Consider the following 16854-nt stretch of genomic DNA (forward strand, 5'->3'; position numbering starts at 1 on the left):
CTGAAGGCACATGCCATGTGCCCCTCCTGTGCACCCCCATACACAACAACAAGCCAGGTGAATCCACACCCTGCTCCACACACCAAACAATCAGGGAGACAACCACAACAGGAATGGCTGCTGAGGAACACACAGCACAGAAGCACAGGGCCAGGCAAACACACACACCACAACAACACCACACTCATGGCAATAAACATGAGTACAAGCACTAAATGAACACATACACATACAAGGAACAAGCATCCTACTGGACACACAGCCTGCCAAGTCACACAGACATACCCCATACTGACACACAGACACATACACACACCACATGCCACCAGCAATGGAGCACAACAAATAGGAAAGCCCAAGTGGGGTGCACAAAAATGGAAGGCCATGGAGACAACACATCACATGCAAGAGAAGGAATATAGAACAACACCCTCAGCCCATCGAAGCACACATGGATGGCACAGTGAGTGAATTCAAACCACAGACAGCTCAGTGCAACAACCCAGGGATACAGCACGGCAACCCATGTATAGGCACAAGGATGAAAGGAAGGCCCCGAAGTCAAACTGTGAATAGCCACACATATGTATACAACTACTTCACAGGAGTACGCCAGCACCACAACACACAAGGCCAATTGACACACTCCATGACTGTCAAACACTAGTAGGAATCTACACACATACCCCCCTCACACCAGCAGCACACAACACCTGTGTCAAACACACTGAAGGGTGGCAATATTTGCCAGTCAATACACAGACAAATAATCACACACCCTGGGGGTACCCACAAACATCTCACACGCACAGGGATGCCAGAACAAATGTCTGCACAAAAACAACAGACAAACACATAACCCAACAGAAACACACACAGAACCACAACGAGACCACACATGCCCTATGCAGCTAAACTGTGGAAAGGGAATGGGAGCACAGACACAACAGGAGTGCACAACATCATCAGTCAGGAACAATGCACAGACAACATACCACAACACAAACAAGAAGTGCACCATCACAGAAAAACACAGCCACATCAAGCAAACAACAGATGCACAGGCAAACACATCACATAGCAAACATAGCAGGACATCAGGGGATGCACACCAGGCAAGGCAACACACACCCACAGCACTGCATGCACAACAAGCAGTGTGTGCACACCAAACATACCAGCCCCGCACAGATATGAGTGACATAACATCAACCTACACAACACCAATCAGCACAGCACAAAGACAACAGCACACCCAGGGAGTGAAGCAGTACCACAGCTAACACACATACATCCAACACAACACCAACAGATGTACAAGTCTGGGACAGAAAGGTGGAAACAACTTGACCAGAGGACTGGGCAGCACACACAGTTGAAGTGCATATAAGCAACCATGACTGCCAAACAGCACAAGAACATCACATATAACCTATTGGGGAAATGCCCTGAGTGACACATTGCTCCTGGCCAAAGAACTGCACCACAAAGCACAGTGTCACAAATGAAGTGATGGGGCGGCACACACACATGTAAACCAAGGGAACAGCTGACATCAAAGTGAAGTGTTCTGCATGTCAGTAGGGGACATGGCAGGAGCATACCATACACAAATAGAGGGAGTGCAGACTCACAATGGGTAGGCAGCTGAAGCACAGATAGGGGATGGTATGACACCACACACAACATGCCATACTGGAGGCAAAAAGGCACCATGTGACAGCAATGCATGAGAAAACACAACCACAATGGCAGTGTGGAGCAGCAGGTCTGCATTGTCTCCACAAACAGTAACAAGACACATAGATGATCAACAAAACACAACACTGACTTGCCAGTCACACACTCTGCATACTCACAAGTGACAAAAACAACAAGTAGGAGTCAGCCAGAACTGCAAGTGCACACCAACACACTGCACAGTGCACAACATACAACTCAGACATGTGCATACAACCACATCCACAGGGCTGAACAATCAAAACAACAGGCAACCAACTCCTGGGTGACACATGTGTGTAGTTGACAATGCAGGGGCACACACACATCAACACTCACGACAAAGTCACCCCCTTCACTCTGCACACTTCTTGACCACCCACGAGCACACATTGTAAGTAAGCCATGGGACTATGATGACTGGCCATCACAAGCTGACCACACACATACACTACTGGGCACACATGAAGGAAGAATACACATACATGATGACCCTGGCCAGCCTGCCTGCAATCCTGTGGATAGAATCCCACTCTATGCTGGCAGTGCCCCCCAACCTGACATGTGTACAATATAGCCAACATGAACAAATTAAGAAACTGACAACTGCTTTCCATTTAAAATTGACATCATTGCCCCCACAAGTATCAGGGTCAGTAAAAATTGAAGTCCCTGTCACGCCTGTAAAAAATAGAGTAAGTGAGCCAAGACATTGGCTATGTTGAAGTGGCACACAGAGCATGTGGCACAGTAAACCATATACACACAGCAAAGGAACTTTATTCAGTAGGGACACTGACAAAACAGGCAACAGGAGCAACTGCCTTTATTCACATATTGCACAGATAGGCACCAAGAGTAGAGAAGAGCAAGGCAAAAAATGCAGAGTATGTCCATGAGAAGCTGCACAGGCAAGGGGCACACTGCAGTGAATGACAAGGCCAGTGGGCAGGGCAATGTGCAGAGTATTTCAATGAGAAGCTGCACAGACAAGGGCAAAACAGCAAGGCCAGTGGCCAGTTCAGGGTACAGAGTATGTCCATGAGAAGCTGCACAGGCAAGGGCAAAACAGCAAGGCCAGTGGCCAGTCCAGGTTGCAGAGTATGGCCGTGAGAACCTGCACAGACAAGGGGCACACAGCAGTGAATGACAAGGCCAGTGGGCAGGGCAAAGTGCAGAGTATTTCAATGAGAAGCTGCACAGACAAGGGCAAAACAGCAAGGCCAGTGGCCAGTTCAGGGTACAGAGTATGTCCATGAGAAGCTGAACAGGCAAGGGCAAAACAGCAAGGCCAGTGGCCAGTCCACAGTGCAGAGTATGTCCATGAGAACCTGCACCGGCAAGGGGCACACAGCAGTGAATGACAAGGCCAGTGGGCAGAGCAAAGTGCAGAGTATGTCCATGAGAAGCTGCACAGGCAAAGGCAAAACAGCAAGGCAAGTGGCCAGTTCAGGGTGCAGAGTATATCCATGAGAAGCTGCACAAGCAAGGGCAAAACAGCAAGACCAGTGGCCAGTTCAGGGTGCAGAGTATGGCCATGAGAAGTTGCACAGGGAATAGTTGAACACAGCAAAGAGCAACAAGGCCAGTGGCAAAAACGAAGTGCAGAGTATGTACAGGAGAAGCTGCACAGGGAATAGTTGACCACAGCAAAGAGCAACAAGGCTAGTGGCAAAAACGAAGTGCAGTGTATGTCCAGGAGAAGCTGCACAGGGAATAATTGAACACAGCAAAGAGCAACAAGGCCAGTGGCCAAAACGAAGTGCAGAGTATGTCCAGGATATGCTGCACAGGGAATGTGTGAGACTGTACCTTTCCATGGTCAGCAACACAGTCAGGGGGTAACAATGTGCAGTACAGGCCCACCTGTGTGAGAGACAGGTGTGTGAGGGTGACTACCACTCAGACTTGGCCGCCAGGTGGACTGGGAGCTGGCTGTGTCTCGGGGACTGTCGGGGCACTTGACCAGGGAGAGAGATGACCAGCTGAGGTAGAGCTATCAGTGGCTTGGCAAGCCAGAGGGCTGCTTGGACCAGGTGGTGTAGTGGCACGTGGAGACGGAGTCATGTAGACGTGAGACACAGTGTAGCTGGGAGATTGTGGAGGGGTGCCTTTCCAATTCTTGGGGATCCTAACTGGCTTGCCTGACTTTAGATCAATGGGAAGTGGTGTGGACACAACAGGCACACTCACCAACAAAGCTGCGTCTGGTGCAGATGCTGGCACTCCCTCTGGTGATGTGCTGGATCCAGAGGAACGCTTTTCCAGGCTTCGCCTTTGCGCCTCCATCCCCTGTTTACTATGTGTTACCCCTTTAGTGCCCTCCTTCCCCTACGTCACTGGGCTTGGAATGGGAGTCGAGGTGGTGGGTGAATCTGCCTTGGAGCCCTTCCTAGGTGTACCTTTGGTATGCACCACCTTCGCGGTGGGCACAGAAACTGCATGCTTCTCTTAGCGAGATGCTTTAGGGACAGGAGACTCATTGGCTGGGGATGCCTCTGAGGCATGTGATCCTGAGGTCTGCTTCTTTGCATTTTGGCCCCTGGTTTTGCCTGACGGGCTTTTGTCTTTGCGCTCTAGGGTGGCATTGGTCTTCTGTGGGGATGGTGTCTGCGCCCGTGACAGCTTGGGTTGTTGCTGCTGTGTGCTTCGTGTGCTGTATCGTGACTTTGAGGTATGTGGGCCATGGTCACTATCGTCAGACGTGGCCAATGCCAGGGGGGTGGATAAAGGGACCGGAGCTGGACTGTGAGTATGTGCCTGTTGAAGGGCTGCGGTCACTGTGGCAGACAAAGACTGGACAGTCCAGTGCAGACCACCCACTTGTCTGAATGTATGCCCTCCATGAAAGCAACCACCTGTGCCAATTTTTTGTTGTGGTCAATGAAGGCATTGAGGAGAGCTGTCTGGCCTACACACAGCTGGTGCAAAAGGTCCACAGACTCAGCACTGATGGCAGCAGGGGGGACAGGGACAGGGCCAGGGGCAGCGGTGCCCGGGGTGAAGGACACTCTTCCCCTCTTACTGGGGCGAACACGGGCAGCACCAGAGGAAGTGGCTGGGAGGGTGGCCACTGGCCGCAGTGTGGTGGAAGATGATGCAGAGTCCCTGTTCCCTGTCCCTGTGGATGCATCCCCGCTGGCATCAGATGATGTGGAACTTTGGGTCTCAGGCTGGGATTCCTCCAGCAGACTCCTGTCCCCCTCTGAGGCGCTGGTGACATCTGTGTCACTGGGTTCCTGTGCAACTGTTGTGCTTGTTTCACCCCCACTGGTGTCCGTCTCCTGTCCGTCTGTGACCACAGGAGATGCTGCATGAGAGAGAGAGATGTAGGATCAGTTTAGTGGCAGCAACAGAACAAACATATGCAAGAAAAGCATCACAAAGGATTACTAAATCTACATGTTTCACACCACTCTGTGCAATCACATTGTGCTTACTCACTATATTGACTCAAACAGTGCGTGGAAAATGGAAATTCAGGCATAAGTGAGCCATGTGATGGCCACACAGCACAACACCCTGCTAGTGGCTCCGTTCAACCAGACACACAAATAGATCTGGGCACACATAGGGCCATGATGGAGGCACACTACTTGTTGCCACTGACAGATCTGGATGGAACAGGAGTGGACAACACAGACTACGACATGACATTTCACAATGGCCATGAGCCCATGCCCTCCACCATGTTGTACTTTGGGACCCAAAGACTGGTGCACATTGTTGTCAGATGTCTAGGCCTCCCAAATCTGAGTGCAGGCAATGGACGCATTGATGAAGGCACACTCAGATTGGGCACACTGCCTTTCCCTCCCATGGGATTCCCCAGACTACCCCAATTCAGACGATACCTGGACCGCACGACTCAGAATGCAATGGGAATGCACAGTACTCAAATTACCTTTGTAAGTACAGGTAGGGCAAATGCATAACACCTGCACCCAGCCCAGCAGCCACATACAGGTCACTGCACCACACTACCAACATCACATAGGCCAGCACTGGCACAGGCTCTGTACACATGCAGCCACTCCCAGCCAAAGTCACCCTTCCCAGAATGCTCACCCCTGGATGCAGCTGGTGCTCCTTCAAATGTGCATCCAGCTAGGGCTGTGTCACGGCCAAGATGCGGCACATCAGTGGTGTCATGCTGCGCCGTGCCAAATGCCCAGTGCGAGGAAGCAACCCCAAGGTCATCTCTGCCACGTTCTTTGCCAGCCAGCTGATGTCGTCCCACCTCTTGCGGCAGTGGGTGCGCCATCGGTTTGAGACACCCAGAGCCCGTACCTTGGCCGCAATGGCCCCTTCACACAGCCTTACGCTGGTGTACCTTGAGCTGCAGGCATGGGAGACAAGAGGGGGAAATGATCAGTGATACAGCGTTATGTACCTACATCTCTCAGTGCAGTAGCATGAGACAAACTCATCCCAAATCCACAGATATGTCTAACAGAGACAAGAATACATCTCACATGGTACATCTGCATGGGAAAAGCTGATGTAAATGCATGCAGGTGTGAGGGGGAACACAGTCCCTGCACATCTCACACACATGCAGGATGCCAGCACTGAACACCCTGCGTAGCCTGTCCACATATCCAGTCCATTTTGAGGTTGATCAACACATACATCACATATTAACCTGTGTTTGGGGGCAGACTCACTGTGTCCAAAACTGTGCAGCCCTCAATGTCCCTGCCCTGTGATAGATAACTGTGTCATGGATGTCACATTGAGGGACATGATCTCACAAATCCAAAATCCTTTTCACAAGGCCGGTTGTGTGCAATCTACAGTGCTGAGATGGCTCATAGCTGGAGTGCAATGAGAAAAGACTGATGCAATACTCTGTAAGTGAAGAGATGTGTCCTTGTCTTTTTGAGCGGGGACTGTGCAGGCCAGCTGGGCTCACACTGAGATGGACAACAGGGGCACACACAGCCATTCAGCCAAGCAATCACTGTCCTGACTCCGGCATGAACCACTTTCTGCGTCACTGTAGGGCAAACAACACAACACAGGTCACTCAAACATACATGTGCAGGCAGGGAAACCTGTGACATTGGGTACACACACCTTCCTTCACAAAAAGGAGCTACAGAGGGTAATAGCGCAGGTTGCTCTCCACTCACAACTTTTTCATCACCAAAAACCTGCTCTATATCTCAGGCTAAAAAATCATGGGCATTCCCCACACCTCTAATTGGTGATAATACTTCAGGTACTAGCTAGACAATGCTGTACACTTGGGGTGCTCCTATCCTCATTTAAAAATCTTCATGTGACTATCTCCCACAAACAATATCCTGTGTGTATATCTACCTTCACGCAATTTCTCCCCTCCATCACCAAAATAGTGTCTGAAAGGTGACGAGGCACCTAACGGAAACACCCTCCAGGGAGCTGCTGATAGGTTCTCATCAGTGTGCTCCACTTATCATCATAGGCAGCCTCCACACCATATAAATGATATAATGTATGTGAAAAATTGTGCACAACTTAATTGAAACAAAAATCGTGAAAAACCTGACCCCCTCATTTAAGAGCAACAAAAAGGAATTTTTCTAGCTCCTACACTATAAAAACGAGCTAAACAACCACTGGCACTATCTCCACTTTAATTCGCTGCTGTGTGTTTGCTCACATTAAAAACAAGACCTACTGTCGTGCTTCATCATTTCTATACAAGAAGCCAACATGTTTCATTGTCTGTTGATACTTCTCGGCAATTTCTTCAGGGCTAGGGGTCAGTCCTCGCCACACTGTTAATCACAGTACAATTCCTGTGGGAGATAGACATAAACAACACAAACAAAATACTGAGTTACACACATATACGTAGCTCTACACAACAATTTCTTTTATTATTTTTTTTATTTTTCTTTGTGTCACTGCTCACTGAAACGGGACCTCAAGGATATTTACCAGGTGGTTGCCCACTTATGGCATACCGGCAGCCACCTTCGGATGGTAAAATGTACTCGTCCACAGTACCCAATTTTCTTAGTCACGATTACTCTCCGTAAACCTACAAGTAAAATACATCAAACATGTATATATCCCTTTCAAACACATTACCACTCGTCAGTCACTTAGGGTATTGAAAGTTTCTAAACTAAATATCTTTAGCGTTGAACAGGGAAGCGCAGTTTGCCTCGTTGCAGCTCGACCCCTACACCAACCCTTTCTGAGCTCCACCGCTAAAAAGAAGCTATCTCATAGCTCTCCCGCTTTCATCTCTCCCACAACTCCAATTGTTCCCAGGGTATTAATCAAAGTTTAAGGACCAAACCCAGCTCCACGGAATCCTTCGTGCTACCGCCAGTTAGTGCTTCAAAACCCCGCTTACCGGACCTGCCGCAGTGTTTGGCTCACTCGCTCCCCGCTGAACGCCGATCATAAAGTGTTCACTTTCAGCGCCATCTTGGAGTGGTGTATTGTAGCGTTTTATCCTTCTGATCAATCCTTGGCAGTAACAATTTTTATTCAGAAGGCTTCCAGGTTGGGAAAACAAATTTCTAAAGGAACGAGAATTCAATATTAAAAAAGCGAAAATTCAATATTAAAACAACAGATATTCCGGGCAGATCTTTTGTAATGGGCAAATTAAAAACCATACTCAAGCGACCATCAGGACTTGGTACACAATGCTCTATATACAGCGACTACCCCAGCTTTAGTAAATCCTTATTTCAGACCAACTCCCGTGTGGTGGTTGTCAGTTCTTAATGCAGTGTCAATTTTTCTTACATAACATGTTTATCAAAAATGTTTAGCAAAAGGTTGACTCCACCCTTGCGTATGCATATCTAATTCAATAATTCTGATACTGTTGTTTGTCATTTTGGTTCCTGCATCTATGTGTGTGCTGTAACCTTATTCCACTCAATAACATCATTAAGGCCCTCTCGGACAGCCCGCTCCCGATAGATCCAGCGGGCCTCTTTTGTGGTCAGTCTGTTCTCAATACTGAGTGTGTCTCCCCACACATTTTCTAACACTATCCACTTGATGTCTCTATAGTGATGTTTCAATTCACGATAGTGCCCCACCAAACGGGTGGTCAATTTGCCCACCTTGATAGTACTCAAGTGCTCCTGAATTCTAATCTTGATCTTAAGGGTTGCCAAACCAATATAGTGCAACCTGCACGGGCAAGTCAATCGATATATAACATTTGTGTTATTACAATTGGTGAATCTATTTAGATACCATATTCTCCCATTCACAAATTGAACACTCTTCGCTGTTCCTGTTAGCTCACACACCGAACACCCACCACATGGATGTTGGCCTGCGGGTAGTCCTGATATTTTGATCTCCTGTCTAGGGCGAGTATGCACCAATTGATCCCATAGGTTTCTGGATCTTTTAAACGCAAACCTAGGGGTTGGCATAACAATATAATTTGTGCTCAGTAAAGGCCAATGTTTACTAATGATCTGTCGTATCCTTGTGGACAATGGTTCAAATGTTGTCACCACTGGAAGGCAATCCCCTTTCTCCTTAGCATTCCTCTCAAGCAAGGCCTTTCTAGGGGTATTTAGTGCCCTTTTCCTGGCTTTATTCACAATTTCTTTAGGGTATGACCGATTCTCAAGCTTGCCTGCCAATTATGCTGCCTGCTCAACTAATTTCTCAGTGGAACTACAATTCATTCAGTAGCACAAAAACTGCCCCACAGGTAAATTATCCCGAAGGGCTCGGGGATTAAATGATATGTAGTGTAATAGAGAATTTTTATCAGCCGGTTTTTGATGTACATTAGTACACAATCGACTGTCCCTAGCACAAAGGTCCAAATCAAGATAGGTGGCCATATCCCTACTGATGTTCCAGGTGAATTTCAGGCATTCATCAAATCCATTCAGCCAAGTTAAGAATTCCTGAAGGACTCCCTCGGTACCCGACCAGATGCACAGTACATCATCTATAAATCTCTTCCAGAGACAGATGTTTTTCTGGAAGGGATTAGATGGATGATTAATATAGTTGGCTTCAAACTGGCCTACATAAATGCAGGCCAGACTGGGGGCAAAAGTTGCCCCCTTTGAAGTACGAGATATTTGTTGGTACATCTGTTCCTTGTACATAAAAAAGTTTCTGGTCAAGGCTATTTCAACACATTGAAGTACAAACGATTGAGGAGTATCGTATAACCCCTCACATGCCGCCAGTGCCAGCGCTGCTGCCACCAGCGTGGCCTCCTGGGGTATGCTTGTGTATAACGACTCAATGTCAATTGTAATCAGAAATTGATGTTCAGGGTCATAGTTAAGGGATTCCAGGATGTTCAATACATCCGTCGTAACCTGCAGATAAGATGGTTGGGTAACTACACATTCCTTCAGAAAAAATCAGAGAATTGTGACAACGGCTCCAACACGGACTGAATGCCCGACACTATCGGGCGGACGGTGGAGGCTGTTGTGCTTTGTGTATCTTTGGCAGTATATAAAATGCCGGTTCTCGTGGTTTCAATTTTATTAAAAAGTCAGCTTCTTTAGACGTGACCCATTTCTTATCCTTGGCCTCTGTTACAAGTCTGAAAAATTCATTCTTGCAACTTTCCTGTGGGATCACGTGCAAGGGGCCAATAGTTCTGGCGGGCCCCAAGTAGCCTCAATACCTCTGCCTCATAGTCACTGGTTTTCATCACTACTACCGCCCCGCCTTTATCAGTCTGTTTGATGGTCAATGATTAATTATTCTGTAAGGATTTAACTGCTGACCATTCAGCCTTGCTCATATTGCTAAACCCATGTCTTTTCTCAACCTGCTCCAAGTTGTCAATGTCCCGTAGTACTTTCTCTTCAAATACCTGTACCTCAGGGCCCATCGAGCTATTCGGGGGACAAGAAATTGAAGGTCGGTGTAAATTGGTGGAGAACACAGAGGGCGGATCACGTTCCTTATCTGCAAAGTACTTTTTAAGTTTAATCCTCCTCATCACTTCGAAGAATTCACTCCTGCATTTGAAACTATCATGCACAGATGTGGGCACGAACCCAAGGCCCTTATTAAGAACCCGCAGTTCATCATCAGTCAGCACATACTCCGATAAATTCAACACTATGTCATTCTCCTGGGTGACTCTATCCATTTTCACAGTGGTTTCCTGCCTCTGCTGCGTGTAATTCTCGGGGAGTAAGGTTGCCATGTCTGGTTCAGATTCTGATGGGCCCTGCCTTGCCCCCTCTGAACCCCACCTCCCCCTCTCCCTTGGCCTGTCTGGTGCTGTCCTAAAAAAGAACGAAATCTGATCTCTCCTGAGGACTGAATCTTACTCTGGCCTGATTGGAGGTAGAGGGTTGGGCACTGCTCTCGTCTTCTTCGCTGCTCATATTATCGAAAGTCCGGTTCTGGGGTGTCCTTCTACCTTGTCATCTTCCACCCCTCTGGCCTGAAGGTTGATATATCTGTTCAGAGTTGGACTGATAATACTTGTCCTCTGTATATGGAAAACCCCACTCGTGCGTATATCGCTCCAAATTACGTTTGAGCCCTTTGATGTTTTGATTTACCATAGTCACATGAAGATTTTTAAATGAGGATAGGAGCAACCTAAGTGTACAGCATTGTCTAGCTAGTACCTGAATTATTATCACCAACAAGAGGTGTGGGGAATGCCCATGATTTTTATCCTGAGATAAAGAGCAGGTTTTTGGTGATGAGAAAAAAAAACACACCTTGCCCCTGGGGACAGCATGTTAGGCAGTGCATGACACAACCCCACACTCTCAGGAATCTACTGCATCAGTCCTACTACATGTGTGCCCCCATGCCACCCCACTGTTGAGGCCTTACCACGACATTTGGGGCACCATATAGCCTTGGGTACTGTGTGAGCACCTCATCCACCAGGACCTCCAGCTCCTCGCATGTGAAGGGACTGGCACGGATCTTCTCAGTCCTTGCCAACACTGTGGACATGAGACAACAGTGGCGGAATGGGTGGTGAGGGGTCTCTGGCAGCAGTCCCTGGAGGCAGCATCAGGTGGGGGGTCTCTGGCAGCGAACCCTGGAGGCAGCAGCAGGTGAGGGGTCTCTGGCAGCAGTCCGTGGAGGCAGCAGCAGGTGAGGGGTCTCTGGCAGCAGTCCCTGGCAGCAGCAGCAGGTGAGGGGTCTCTGGAGGCAGGCTCTGGGAACAGTGGAAATGTGAGTCTCCCTCCCCCTGGGGTCGTCTCAAAGGTGCCAAGCTGCAGCAATTGTTGTTCCAGGTCTGCCTTTTTCAAACGCATCCAATGACCACCTCCGTGGTGGCGGAGCACGCCTACCGCGATTTTCAAAATTGCATCATGCTACCGCATTTAAGGTTCCCATTGGCTATAAGGGCATGCTCCATGGCGGTGACACACCGCAGGGGCCAGGCGGGCGCTACCACGATGGTGTATCTTTCAATTGCATCCAATGACCGGCTCAGCGGTGGTGGAGCACACCTACCGCAATTTTCAAAATTGCATCGTGCCACCGCAATCAAGGTTCCCATTGGCTGTAAGGGCATGCTTCATGGCGATGACACACCGCTGGGGCCAGGTGGTAGCAACCGCTATTTGTGTGCCATACATTCACATGAAGCACTGCGATTTGGGTGGCGGGGCATGCCAACCGCCATTTGGGCATGTCTCCATGGCTATCACTACCGCACTGGTGTATATGGGGATTGCTGATGACACACCTCTGGGGACAGGTGGTAGCTACCGCGATTTGTGTGCCATACAATAACAATGGCCATCTTGCACACATCAACAGTGCACAGTGGCCACATGGTCAATGGCACATCATTGTGCACACAATGTCAATGTTCCATTTACACCACTGGTGACTATGCATGCCATGTTTGTGTATGTGATTTGGTAGATTGGCATGTACTCCCTCACATGTCACTTGTGATATTGATGGTCCTGTACACAGGACAGTGTTGTTATGGACTCTACAATGTGTACACAAGTCAATGTGTTGAGGTGCAGTGACAATCACAGCAATGTTTGTCTCAATGAAGGATGTTCTTTTTTGCATGTCCTCTTGTGTCTGATCATGCACACAATTGTCATTTCTGCTCAGACTGTGGTCATTGTGTTGTTGATGTGTGTCAGGTTCAAATGACGCATGACGGTGTGTCAGGTACAGCAGTTAGGTATGAGGCAGTGGGGTTGATTTGTTACACATATGCTGGATGCTATACTCCCAGATATTCCATGGTCAATGTGGCCATATCCCTATGTGCATTCACATTGACTGAGGTGATGTTTGAGGTACTTGCTTTGTGTAAGTTGACAAGTGTGCCATTTGTGTAGCTGAAGGTCTCCCTACATGTAGGCTGGTCTGTAACTCAATTTTGATGACAGTCATTGTTGGCGTTGTGTTATCCAGGACGTGAAATGCTGTACCCATCTCATGATGTATTGCATTGACATGTGTCCACTTTCATCTCAACTAGGAGGAGACCAAATCTGCTTCTTCACTTGACAGTGCTGGAAGACATGGAGGATGAGGCGATCATCCGGAAATGCCGTCTGGATAGAACCACCCTAAAAACCCTTTGTGATATGTTGGAGACCCACCTGCAGCCTTGCAGAACATATACAACAGCTTTCACACCAACGTATAAGGTGATGGCGGCCCTGCATTTTTTTGCCACTGGATCATTCTATCACACGGTGGCCAGCGCAGGTGGGATGTCACAACCAATGTTCAGCATGATGAGCTACGAGGACAGATACATCCATTTCCCCAGGGGCCCTGAATTGGCAGCTGTGAATGGAGATTTCTATTGCCTCGGACACATCCCTCATGGTGTTGGTGCCATTGATTGCACCCATGTTGGGCTTGTGTCACCACAGACACGAGAGCACATCTACAGGAATCGTAAACATTGCCACTCCATAAATGTGCAAGTGGTGTGCCTGACAGATATGATCATCTCACATGTGTGTGCCAAATACCCAGGCTCAGCCCATGACTCCTACATCCTGTGTAACAGCATTGTACCACAGCTGATGGCTAATCTGCTTCTCAAGCGTGCATGGATTGTGGGTGAGTATGCCTAGTCATATGGCGTGCTGGGTGTGTGACCTGCTGCCCTCTGCCTCAGCGACATAGCAATGTTTATTTGTGTTTGTCACACCTAGGTGACTCTGCATATCCCAATCGTCCCTGGTTGCTGAGTCCACTGCAGAATCCCCGGACCCCGACTGAAGTCCTCTACAATGATGCCCATGGGAGTACACGTCGTGTGATGGAGCGTACTTGTGGTCTGCTGAAGTCACATTTCCGCTGTCAAGACAAGACCGGAGGTGCACTGATGTACTCGCCCAGGAAGGTGTGTAAGATTGTAGTGGAATGCTGCATGCTCCACAACCGAGCCATTCGCAAGGAGATTCCCTAGATCCTGGATGATGATGAGGACCCAAGGCCCCCACCAGCAAACCAACCTGTGACCAGTGATGAGGACAGTGGAGAGGAGGAAGGTCTTGACCTGCGTCAACAGCTCACACCCGCTACTTCACTTGAAGGTGGGTGACAATGTACAACGTACCCATTGTCTGATGATGTTGCTGTTGTTGGGAAGGAGTATGTGAGATTTGTGACAGCAGCCGGTTGTAGACTCAGTGGTGGCTGACAATGTTTCTGGGACAGTTCATTTAGGAGCATCTACAGGATGTGTATGTTGACACTTGTTGTCCATTGTGATGTGTGCATGTAGGATTCTCTTGTTGTGAAGTGTTGGGTGATGTCTGTGATGCTACACCCAGACTAGTGAATGTTGTTCTGTTGTGTTTTCCTAGGTGCCTTCAACCTCTCCTTGCCTACCTACACTCCAGTCTCCTGGTACTTTGTAATCATGGTGAAGACTGTACATCTTGGAATAAAGATGGGCCAGACACAACAACTTGTGTGTGAACATTTACATTGAGGTTATTAGTAGAGCAGTGAGTTGACAGTAATGGTAAATGAGATAGTCGAGTAGTCACAACATTGATGTGGTGACCCAGTCCAACAGACAGATGCCATTCACAAGGCAGTGTGGGGAAGGACAGTCCATAAAGTCAATGCAGTGGTGAAGATGGTTGCCATCATGGCTGGCTCCGTGACTGGCGTTTGGCAGGTGCTTTGCCTCCTGTTACTCCCAGGGTTTTCTTCAGAAGGCCCCTTTGTCGCTTGGCAGGGGGGGCCCTGCTGTAGGGCCAGTGGGGTCTGAGGACTCACCCCTCTCTGTGGCCGCAGGGGAGGATGGTAAACTGTCATCCTGCAGACCACCAGAGGGGGGTGGAGGTGTTAGTTGTGTCGCAGGCCTGTCCCTCAGAACTGCCACTTGCTGGCCCAAGTGGTCCACAATTTGCCCCATACGGGTGTCGATAGACCTCATCAGCATGATGAGCTCGCGGAACAGTTCAACCGACGGGCACGTTCGTCCCAGGGCCCGTTCATATGCCCCAAGGACTCTGGTGATGTGGTCCAGGGATTGGGTCCCAGCCTCTTGTTGTCTGTGGGTCCCCTGCCCCTCCCACCATCCCTGCTGCCACGGTCGTGTTGCCTCACCACTGTAGGCACCCGCATCCTCTCCCTGCCATCCTCAGTCGGTGGTGTGGGGTGGTCATCCTCTGGGACAGGGAGGGTGTTGCAGGCAGCACTGGTGGTGGTGGTGGCGGTTGACACACAGGCTGTAACAGCAGGGCTTGGCAGTGACGTTGTTAGAGCAGCAGATGTGGTGGTGGGGACGATGGGGTCCTGGGACCTGTTGCGCCCTGGCACACCAGATGGACCGGCATCAAGCTCATCGTCCAGAGAATCCCGGGAGTCAACATCCGAGAGTCCATGTACCGGGGGGGGATTGGCTGTGCAGGTTGCTGGTGTTGTCCTTTGCAGTGAGTTCTTGGTCACCTGTGGGTCAGATGGGAGATGGTCACTGTAGTGCACACCGAAAGCTTTGTGTTAGCTGTATGTCATTCACTGTTTGTACACCACACAGTTGACTAATCATCACATTTTGTTGTATGTGCACTACTGTGCCTCCTGACATGGTGCTGTGGTACATGCATTACTTTCCATGTTGTGAGTTGTCAATACCTACCATGTGCAACGTGCATGAGTTCTGAGTACAAGGACATGTTGCCATCTAGGGACTAGCGCAGGGAAAAATATCTGTGCAGACTCTTTTTTGCTCACTCAGCCCTTACATCAGGCCATTGTCATCTCCTGCATACCTTTGTCTTGTCATGTGCATATCTGGATTCGTACCACCAAACATGCTTTCTAGTTTCTCATTTGGTCCTTGCTGCTCTGGCCCCATGACACTTACACATGGAATTCAGGGCTGTGTATGATTGTGCCCAGACTTTCTCCTACATGTGCTTTGGTGTGTCACACTTTGGTTGCTATGACAGTCTCATAGCCTTAGCTGTGTGTACACTGTGAGTGGCAATAGGATCTGTGTGTATGTGTGTGCAATGAGGGGGCTGGTGTTGTCATGTGGCACCATGCCTTTTACGGACACTGCCTGGCTACTTACCTGTTCTGGTTTCCCATTTGGCTTTGACTTGACACATCTGTGTGCGTGTGACTAGCAAGCATGATATGTCTACCTACCTGTTATTTTGTTTGTGCTGATACAATGGCTGAAGAATACAATTTAAGAAAGGGTCAAGAGGGACATTTAGTTTAAAGACTTCTACACCTCCAATGCCCTCAGATCGATACGCAAAAACTAACAGAAGGTGCAAAGTCTATTAGGAGGGGAATAGCAAGCTACTGACTGCTGTGTAAAAGAATACAGAAAAGTACAGAAAAATCCCTAAAGAGGTCAGGATAACGCCGGGCAGGAGTTAAGAGTTCATCAGCCCACCCTTACTGGCGGAGCATCGTCATCTGAAACTCTGAGGAATAGAGGTCTGAGTTCACAATCGCAGGCCAAAAGGCTCTGCTAAGTGCTAAGCCCGATTATTCCTAGAAGAAGAATACTCCTGCCAGGGGTTATACTCAAAACCTGAAGAGTATAGTGCAGTGCTCTAGTGTGAATGTGGGTTTAAAAATGAATACTCAGGCAAAAAATATGTTTATTAGGGATTACCTAAGTTTCATATCTAAAAAAACCATAGTCTTAAACAAAGATAGACTATTTCCTGGCTCAAT

The sequence above is a fragment of the Triturus cristatus genome, chromosome 5_1 (assembly GCF_964204655.1).
Source record: "Triturus cristatus chromosome 5_1, aTriCri1.1, whole genome shotgun sequence".
NCBI classification, from domain to species: domain Eukaryota; kingdom Metazoa; phylum Chordata; class Amphibia; order Caudata; family Salamandridae; genus Triturus; species Triturus cristatus.